Below are 9,039 nucleotides of genomic sequence, written 5' to 3'. Positions count from 1 at the left end.
GCTAATATATTTCTACAAGGTGAACATGAAACGGAAATGTTGAACTTCCCCTAGAACTTAGGGGAATACTCCCTTAGAGTAGGGTTTTAACTTATGTAACTGGACCTTTACTCCTCTTGAAAATCCAATTAGGACCTGTCTAAAGTATGGCCACAGCTGAAGTGTGGTTATACTGTATTACTGTTACCCTCATGTGTACTGTAGCTTTCATGCAGGTCATTCAAAGACTCAAGTTTGCTTGTATTTCACTTCTGTAATATGTGAAAAGAATTGAAAACATCATAATCAAAATTAGTTGGAATTACAACAGGGTTTCTGATTTGGCTGATTCAGTCAGTTTGGTTACTGAACATATATATATCTTTTTATAAATCAATGTGAATAATAATGTCATTTTACACAAAATTGTATGAAACGTGAGAGAAAAGTAATGCAAAATGTAAGCTTCATAACCTGTGTTCCATTAGCAGTGTGAGTTTTGATTTTCCAGCAGTCATGACGGTATGCCTTTTTATGGACACCTTTCTTTTCAGTTGCACAGCTTCTATCATTTGGCAGAAAACCTCTCAAACAATATGATAAATATGTTGGTGCCAACCAGGGTTTTCTTTGTGGACATGCAGAATTTCTATGAATATAGTTTTTGTAAGGTTTTGTACAAAAAAGGGAAAAAAAAAGATTTTGTTTTCCTAGTAACTGTATGTGTTAATAGAACATTAGAAATGACTGGCATCTAAATAAAACATGGGGATTCAATTCAAACGAAATGTTACAGAATAGCTACTGAATTATTTTCTTTTTAACACACTGTGAATAATTCAATTGTACAGTTTGCTGTATGGGTTATATGAAGTTTTAAATAAAAAATACAAACTATTCATATCTGCTGTTGGTATGTCGATTGATTAGTGTCATTTTGCTATTTCCATGGTAATGTAAAATAGGACACCTTTTTATTTATATTTTTGGGATTCTCTGTAAAGACTTACAGTTAAGTGATTATTAGCAAGGTTGTGTCTGTTTTTCTTGGTTCAAAGCTGCTAACACCAGCTTATTTTAGCTAAAGTTTCGTATTGCCAAAGTTTACACCAAGTTAAATATCAGCTCTAGCTTAATCGTGAGACCTGTTTTATGCTGATTTCCAAATCACCAGTAACATTGTTAGATCAGAATATGAGGAATTTTAAATGGTAGGGATGCCCTACTCAACTGCTGATCATTATCGGCTGAGTTCCATAAATAATACAATTGGATGATACATTGGAGTTAAAGCATCTAGTCACTGTTCACCTTTAATCAGACCACCTGTGATTAATACTCTGTTTTTGAATAAAGTGGGAGGAGGGACTACATGGGTTTCTCTCAGCTTCAGACCCCAGAGTGCAACAGGGTACACAAACAAAACATATGTGTTGCTGTGTGTCAGACTGATGTAACATGACAGATTGTCTATTGGCTGTTGTACCAGGTGTCAGATATGAGAATGTTATACATGTTTCCACACGTATATGAGAATGCATTTTTCCCTATCGGTGTCCAGGAAAGTTTCTCACAAGTTTACAGACAGGAACTGCTGTGGGTCTAACAGGTCCCGATCCCAACCATTGCTGCCCACTGTTTGAACAGTTTGAAGCCTCTCTTACTACAGTTGTGTATGTTTAGATGGCATTATGTGACTGAACTCTAACTAAAAGGACACAGTAAACAACATGAAACCAGACTTGGCAAAATGCATTCTATAACAAGCATGATTAATACCCACACTGTGTATCTTGATGCAGTTATTATTCAGGCTAAACAAAGGCAAATATATCATGCTTTATATCAGAAAGATGTGAAAATAGATGTGAATGTAGCTGCTTTGCAAGGTAGAGGTCAGTAACAGGCTAATGCACATAGGAGATCTGTGTGCTCAGAAGCACAAAAAGAGGAACCTTTGAAGATCTCTCAAAAGGGTTTCAAGAGGGAATGATTCAGTACCATTAAATCATACCGAGGGAATGGACTGTTTGTATCTACTGATAACCACAATACTAAATAAGAAAATAGAAAAAGTATTCTTTGCTGGGTTTTAAATTTTATACTGGTTATTACTTTGAAATCTCTGAATTCAAAAAGATGTAGGCTGCACTCACACCCAACAGCGGCTGTATGGTGCTGCTTCTCAGGTACAACACAGAGCTAATGTAGAATGTAGGAAGGAATAAACACAAACTTCAAATGGTGTTCATGCACGAAGGCGTCTGTGTCGTGACGTGAGGTAGCCCATCGACTGCGACGAGGAGAGATTAACCTTGCTGGCATTGCGATGGCAGACGCGCGTGTTAAAAAAGCAGGGGAAACCCCAGGCCATGGCGTTGAGGAGCAGCGGGTGCATAATGAGCGATGGGCAGGGGCCTTCCGCCTAATGGGAAGATTTATTATCTCTCACTATCAATTAATCCCTTCGGACAGACCGGGGCCAGCAGGAGCACATCAGGAGTATGTAAAAGAGAGAGAGGGAGACAGAGGGAGGATTGGAGCCAGCCAGATGAAGAGAGAAAGATGTGAAAGGACGTGAGAGGTGGAAGGGAAGAGGAGCAGAAAGGACAAATGAAAAAAGATAGGGTGAGAATAGGAAAAAAACAACAAGAGCAGGGGAATGTGACAGCTATACAACGAGTGATGGGAAAACAATAGCTTAATGATTGAGTGAAGAAAGATGAGCAGTTGGTTATAGGACTTGAGCAATGTGAGACAATGAGGGAACTAGATGAGATAGAAATAAAATGGAGAACACATAAATGAGTGAAACTACAGTAGATAAAGAGAAGGCAAGAAATCAATAGAAGACGCCGCAAACATTAAACAGAATTTGCAAGACTGATACAACACCAGCCTCTACTTTGTTCCCATGTTTTTAAAGATTAGCTATATGCTCAGCCTCAAAACTCTCAAATGGACCGATGGGGCAAAAACATTGATAACAATCTCTGGAAGTAGGTCGCTGAATTGCGACTAGTAAGAAATAAGGTTTTTTGAAAATAAGCTAGTACTAAATGGATTTTAATGAAAAGAATTAGGAAGTCTTCTATTCAAAGACAGCTCTATACTGTGGTCAATTATGTTAGAGTGTCTTTTCAAGAAAAGGGACATTTTTCTGATTTCATGATTTAAAGTCTATGTTTGATTTAATGTTAATGGGATGCAGCGTAATGTACGACCATAAACTATTTATCCAGAGTGGCTCCAAGTAGTGTTGCTCATGTTGTGAATAGCTCAGGCCATGAAAGACATTAGGATTTTGCAGCACCGTTATAGATTCATTCTCATGTCTCATGATTTATTTTACTGTACTGTATCGTATGTACTATAAATAAGGCAGCGCATGGGGAAAGTACAACGTAAAGCTGACCTCCAGCCTCTGAGCCATTATGGATGCTGCCTTGGTCTGTTGGTCATGCACGCTTGTGGTGGATTTCGCACTCTGATGGCACATATCCAGACCAGTGCACTCTTTGATGACCTTGACAGGGCCGTCGGTGGGTGATGTTCTGCTTGACACTCCAGGGTGATGTGCTGCAGACCCATGGCTGTGCATCATCGACCCATTTGGGGGTGAATGAATGCCCAACCTGTGCCATGCCCATCTCTGTGGACCCAGTGGGTGAGAGGCCCATCTTAGCTGAAGCTGTACCAGAGGATTGGCTTGATAGGAGGGCTAGTGTGCACTGAACCTTATTATGGGCAATGTCATCATCCCAGAAAACTGAATTCCCCCCAGGAAGTGCAGGATATGTAGCTGTAAAGGATGCAGCTAAATAAAATTGTTCTTTAGAAATGGAGGTAGATTTCACCTTCAAATAAAAGAACTGAGGGTATTAAAAAGTGGGGCATGCCAAGTTAACTTATGAAATAAAACCCTGTACCTGAAACTGTGACTAGTCCTAGTGACTAGACTAGTAATTCTGCAATTGCTGCTACAGTGTACAATAGTAGTTTTCAATGTTGTATTAATTCTTCTAATGCTTCATCAGTTAAGTTCATGCCAATGCAAACTTAAGTGTTTCAAACTAAAAGCAATTAACTAGCAAAAACAATGGGTGGCTTTTATTTTGAGCAATCACAGGAAACTCAACTTGTCAATGTGAACTGGGACCCAAAAACTATGATTGGAACACCAAACAAAATAGCTATTATTGCCCAATGTCCATGTAAATGGCTTTACTTGGAAGTGCTTTATTATTTGCATACAAATACCAGTATAACTATTTCTATGAATGGGGTGTCAAACTCAATCACACAAGGGGCGAAAGTGGAAGTATGTCAGGGGCCAGAGAGCATTGACATTTATTGAACAGACTAAATTTAACATTAAAAGTGAAACCTTCAAGCAAAATGAGAATGTATCAGATATAAACGACACCACATATATTTAGTCTGGTTTTCTCTCCTATGCTTTTTTGTCCATGCCAGATACTTTGCATTGGCTGCAAGTTCATTGATGTTTGGAGGTGTGCATCAGTGGGACGACGGTGTGCTGATTTGTTGTTAACAGAGCAGCATACAGGGCTTGCAGCTTGTCTTTTTAGTGTGAGCGCTACATTGGCAGGCCATTAATATAGAAATGTGAAATTTTCTCATGGGCCACATAAAATTGTATAGCAGGCCAGTTCTGGTTCCTGGGCCTTGAGTTTGACATGTGTGCTGTAAAGTAACAAATTTCTTCTTTAAAGACCTACTACAGACCTAATGTAGTAGCTACTTGGCAAATTTATAAATTTGCTTGGTGTTCTCTTTTTTTTTTTTTTTTTTTTACAAATGTTTCCTCATTAAACCCTGCCAAACACAACAAATGGCCTGCTCCTTGAAGGATGTAGTGCTGAAACCACCTATTGAGGACAGCATAGACCACGTTGTTACCCGTGTATGGTTGTGAAGAGTTTTTTTTTCTTTTTTTCATTTAAATTGAAGTCTCTAAAGCACACATCTCCCTGATTGTCAATGCTGATCATGATGTTTCACTGTAGACATCATCATATGCTCAACCAGACTAAAAAAGCATCCAAAAAAATGAGACAACTGTAATTTCCTGGGCTTTTTCATCAGCGCATCATTTTTAATTTCCACTGGGGAGCAGTCACAGTGAGCGGTGTGATGAAGAGCTGCGGGCGACAAGCTGCACATGTCCAACTCCTCAGCAAGGTAACATTTGTGTTTAAATTACAGCTCATGGACTAGTAAACATTTTATGTCATTCACACACACAATCAAAATTAAATCAGCCCACATGGCAAAGAGGGGAAGACCCAAGACTCATCACATGCACATAAGTGAAAGTCAAATGTCGAAGCTATATTGACACCGATACATTTTCACTTCCATACATGGGCAGTGTGCCAGCACTGGATTACAAGACTAATAGAGGGTCGATAGCACTGTCCATCCCAATAACATTAAAAAGGATGAACAGTTAATGAGTGTGTAATTACAGCACACTGTACTGCTCTAATGAAGTGGTACCACAGTGGGAATACTCATGCATATTCTCCCTTCCATAATGAGCCTGGCATTACATGTATCGTGTTTGTACAGGGAGACACCATATGGCAGATTGTCAGAATGAGAGAAAACCATTGTTTATTCCAGACCCCATCTCTTTCATTGCAAATCACTGACGCCACCAGTATCAGAGTTTTATCTTCCCAACATCATGTTGAATTATCCATTTGACTTAAGGTGAAATAGTGTGATAGAGACATTGTCCACGAAAAGCCTTAGTGGCTTGCTCTTTCTGTTCTCCATCTTTGACCCTGATAATGACTGGAATAGGGGCTTTTCATGAATATAAATGTAAAACTGGATGAAAGGCAATTTTCTCCAGTGCACATAAAATAACACTCTTGAACATTTAATGCAGAGCAGTGTTTGTCAAGAAGGTACTGTGCTTTTGCAGTTTAATATCACATTGTGCACTCAGTGGCTACTCTATTAGGTTCACCTTAGGTTCATTTACGTAAATCACTCACTCCTCTAGAGGGTGAGTCACATGTAAATGAAGTTGGCGCATACTGTAAAGCCCACATATACACACGCTGCACATAATGCAGTATGCACTCAACTTCAAAAAAAGGAGCAATTGTTTATGGCTAATTTCTGAAGCCAGAGCAAGAATTACACAGCAGACAAAACGCATCTAGTCAAACCACAGCACTGAGGGCAAGAGTTCATAAGAGGTGTCAGGAAATTATAAGACTCACTCAAGCTGACAACATGGGTGTCTAGTACAACAAGAATATCACAGTGCAACAGGAATGTGCGGAGGGCATTTCATTAATACATAGCTCAATGACTAGGTTTAACCAGAGAAGTAGTTTAAGCTGTATGTTACAGCATGATGAGCAGCACTATGTAATCTGAACTATTTGACTCACCCTGATTGCTGCAATAGCAGCAGCACTGACGATGGTGTTGTACTGATAGGGGATTGTTTGAATTCCATCCTTTCACATCAACAATATATCACTTGAATGACATATTATTGTACAGTCAAGAGTGTTGATATTTATTTATGTTGCACTGTAAAACCCTTTTATTTTGGAGGTGAAAGGCATAACCTGAATTAGAATTACAGTGTCTGACAGTGTCTGTCCTACGATGGTGCCATGACTGTAGGACTCCAATTGCCTTCATAACCAACTTATTGTTTTGAGTTTGCTCAAATGTCACCAAAAAGAAACTTGGATTTTTTAAAGGGTGCAGACATGAGGTGATTTTCACCCAGATTAAAAGCCCCCTTCACTTCTAGAGATTGCTGTTTTTTCCGCTGCAACAAGACTTACAATCAGCCCCAAGAAGGAACCACGAACAGCCCAAAAAAGGAACCACGAACAGGCAAAGTACCTTTGAGTTGACTTGGTTGAAACGGTAGTGGAGTGAATTTCTCACATTTCATTGCAAGGAAATGCTAGAAACTGTCCTTTAATCAAAGACACAGATTCCTCGGAAGCCCTTAGCCTGTTGATGAGTCAATGCAAAGTATAATTCAGTCGGTCTGCCAGCTTTGAATCGTTGTTAATGCAATTGCTTGTAAACTGAATCAAACTGTCCAATGGATGGATTGTCCAAGGATGCATTCTAGTCAGAATTGCTGCAGCTGAAATAGATTACCATCTGAACTAGTCAATGGCCAATCAGCTTCCTCTGCTAGTGGATCTGCAGTTTGTTTGCACTCAAGACCTCTGAGTTAGAAGCTAATGTCTTGAGTTGTTTTGCATGTACAACATAACAGATGCACCCAAGTGGCCTTGGCTAGGTTTACCTAATATAATGGCCACATGGTATGTTAATTTTAAAGATTTGGATTTGTTGTGTAAAGCATCTTTCTCATCATCAAACAGCAACTCCAAACCTCTTTGCTCGTTTCTACCTGTGGAGATGCTGTCAGTGTTTTACCCCAAGGTTGCCTGCAGACTACAGCAGGGCTGTTTGATGTTGGCCCAGGACCAGATTCCATTCGGTTCCAGCGGGGTATGAGGTTCACCAGCAGATAATTTGCTATTCTCTATCAGACTCCATCCCTACATTTCCATCCTTCATCTTGGGAAGCTGCCAATGCATGCAGTAATGTTCTTTCATGTAAACCTCACAAAAACTTTGCTTACAACACGCAGAGTTCGTATGAAAAAAACATTAAGACTGTACAGAAGCAATATTTACCATTCATGGTTTGAATTATCCCTGACCATTACGGATGGCTGCGTTTGTTCTGGCTTCTCTGCACAGCCTTTTCACTTACAGTGCATTTCCAGAGTTGGCTAGCAGCAGCTATCCTTCCTTGGCCTATTCATTATAATGACTTTATTATGGACACTTTCCTTTTCTACAAGACCATGAGGCCAATTTTGCTTTACCAGTGGAGAGAAGAAGTAATTATTCCAGAAGCTATATTCAAGTATGTCTTTTGCAAAAGGCTCCCCTTGCCTCTTTGGTAAAACATGATAAATCCCTGGTGATGGAAGCCAAACAGACTCTTCTTTCTCTTGTCTCTCTTCTATAAGAGGGCATTATATGGTCTGTCCATGGGGAAGGTGCTGGAGGATGTCTGGCTAGCTGGGGGAAACTTTATGGGCTGTGAAGGCCAATTTGAGCAGTGTGCAGATAGAGTCAGAAACCGCCTCGTCACCTTCATCCCCTCTGTCGCTCATCCTATTTAATGTTGAAGGAAAAAGGAACGATTGCCAGGAAAACAACAAAACTGTGGTTTAAATCTATCTGACATTTTGAGTGGCATGGGTTTGTGTAATGTTTACTGCTCATTAATTTTAAAATAAGGAACTGACAATTGGAAGGACTTTGCATGCACCTCTCTTGGCACCTTGTCTGGGATTTCTTCTCGGTGCTTCCGCGTCCGGTGTGGCCCCGGTGTGGCCCCGGTGTGGCCCCGGTGTTGCCCCCCCCCCGTCGGATGATCCGGTGTTATGCCGGTCGCACGTTACCCCCGTCCCCGTCGTTCCGACCACCCTCGCCGCCACTCTTTTAAAAAATCCTGGAGAAAACACTGATCCTCCACGGCTTACTTTTAACTTGCAAGCATTACAAAGAGCGTGTTTTGGGTCGTCCTGGCAAACAGTGAAATGAGTCCAAATCAGCTACATGTTTTCTTCCCCAGTCTTCTGCTAGTTTTTAGCTTCGCTGCTGTTTTGCTCTGGGCACGTTGAGCTGCTACGCACCGCACATGCAGGTCAGTTTGATCGGCCGAAAACCGGAAATTACGGCAGTGACCGGCCGGTCACCGATTGGATATAAAACCGGCGTTTTTAACTGGTGGCCGATTGATCGGTGCATCTCTAATACTAAACTTAATCAACTCCTTTCTTCATTGCCTAAATCCAACCAAAGCATCAAGCAAAGAAATTTATTTATTTTTCTCCCCCAGTTTGCTGTCAGCAGGAGCAGCAGCTGCAGCAGGCTCACACCCGTGAAGTGAGCTCAAGCCGGGTTCAGCCGCGCTCAAGCGGAGCGGGGGAAAGGGAGAAAAAGTGTATTTATTTTACTCTG

Source organism: Trachurus trachurus (assembly GCF_905171665.1).
Source record: "Trachurus trachurus genome assembly, chromosome: 16".
In the NCBI taxonomy this organism is placed as follows: Eukaryota; Metazoa; Chordata; class Actinopteri; order Carangiformes; family Carangidae; genus Trachurus; species Trachurus trachurus.
Note: the sequence above shows the minus strand (reverse complement) of the source record.